The following is a 1,883-nucleotide window of genomic DNA, read 5'->3' on the forward strand; positions in this document are numbered from 1 at the left end:
CTTGCTGAAACTGCATGTTCTGCATAGTCATTTGCCTCACAAGTTCTTCGAGGGAAGGTTGTGGAGGGGCCTCAACTGTTGGTTGTTTCTGGGGTTGTTGGTGTTGTTGGATTGGTGGAGGAATGTATGGTCTGCTTGGGCCAGCAGCATTTTGGAAGGGAGGAGCAGGCTGCTGTTGTTGCTGAGGGCTAGACCATCTAAGGTTAGGGTGATTCCTCCATCCAGGGTTGTATCTGTTGCTGGAAAGGTCATAATTGTTCTGCTGTGGTTGATTTTGCTGCTGAGGTTGAGGAGGTCTATTGTAAATATTTGCAGCATAAGCTTCAGGCTGCTCAATTGCTCCAGGTTGTTGCATGGAAGGGCAAAGGTCTGTATGGTGGTCAGCAGAGGAGCACAAACCACAAACCCTTGCGACAGGTACAGATTTCTGATTCAAGGCCAGCTGGGTTACCAAGTTGACCAACGCATCCAATTTGCCTTCAAGCTTCTTAGTTTCAGATGATGCAGATGGGTTTGTAGCTACCTCATGCACTCCTCTAATGACTATGGCATCATTTCTGGCACTAAACCGCTGGGAGTTGGAGGCCATCTTCTCAATTAAATTTCTGGCTTCAACAGGAGTCATGTCTCCAAGGGCTCCACCACTGGCAGCATCTATCATACTTCTCTCCATATTACTGAGTCCTTCATAAAAATATTGGAGAAGAAGTTGTTCTGAAATCTAATGGTGAGGGCAACTGGCACATAGTTTCTTAAATCGCTCCCAGTACTCATACAGGCTCTCTCCACTGAGCTGTCTAATACCTGAGATATCTTTCCTGATGGCTGTGGTCCTGGAAGCAGGGGAAATTTTTTCTAAGAATACTCTCTTCAGGTCATCCCAGCTCGTGATGGATCTTGGAGCAAGGTAATACAGCCAGTCCTTTGCCACTCCCTCTAAAGAATGAGGAAAAGCCTTCAGAAATATATGATCCTCTTGGACATCTGGGGGTTTCATGGTGGAGCAGACAATATGAAATTCCTTCAAATGTTTGTGCGGGTCTTCACCTGCAAGGCCATGAAACTTTGGAAGCAAATGAATTAGTCCAGTTTTAAGAACATATGGGACATCCTCATCAGGGTATTGGATGCACAAGCTTTCGTAGGTGAAATCAGGTGCAGCCATTTCCCTTAGAGTCCTCTCACGAGGTGGAGGTTGTGCCATGTTCTCAGAATGTGCAAAATCAGAATGCTCAGAATCAGAATGCTCAAAATTATAATGCTCAAGATCAGGATGTTCAAAATCACCAATAACAGAATGCACAGATTCACCAGTTATGGAATGCTCAGAATGATCAAAAGGTATAAAATGATGCCTAACTAATCTATGAAATGTCCTATCTATCTCAGGATCAAAGGGTTGTAAGTCAGATGGATTGCCTCTAGTCATACACTACATTCAGCATGCACACAACTAGTTGCCTTGTCATGTAAATAAAGGTGTAGGTTTGAACTACAGCTACCCTCAAATGATATTCAAATGACTTGAAATTTTGTGAGCAACCCTATAAAATGATGAGAAGATAGCACAAAAAATTTCAGACAAAAATTCAAAGTCTAACTATGAAAGCTAAAATTGGTAGGTTAAGAAAAATAAGTGAATAAAACTTGAAAAATAAAAAACTTTTGACAGAATCGCTTTTTTTGGACGATGGAGACCTCAGCCAGCCTACGGCGGGCTGCCACGGCGTAGGAAATTTTTTTCTACCCCAAATGCATATATAATAATTGCGATTCTGATAACCGGAGCAAAAGTTATGGCCGTTTGAAGTTTTGACAAACACAAAATTTGCTAGTTTTTTGGAACTTTCAAATCTGACCAAACTAAAGGCTCTAGCTATTTT

General features: G+C 42.3%; 1 non-coding gene across 1 annotated transcript; it reads left to right on the forward strand.

The window, feature by feature from the left end:
* The first annotated feature begins 719 nt into the window (after positions 1 to 719).
* LOC114410997 lies at positions 720 to 826 on the forward strand. The gene has a single exon (XR_003666385.1). It is a non-coding gene; the product is annotated as a small nucleolar RNA R71 (small nucleolar RNA).
* Positions 827 to 1,883: the final 1,057 nt, after the last annotated feature.

Source organism: Glycine soja, chromosome 4, assembly GCF_004193775.1.
Source record: "Glycine soja cultivar W05 chromosome 4, ASM419377v2, whole genome shotgun sequence".
Classification (NCBI taxonomy): Eukaryota; Viridiplantae; Streptophyta; class Magnoliopsida; order Fabales; family Fabaceae; genus Glycine; species Glycine soja.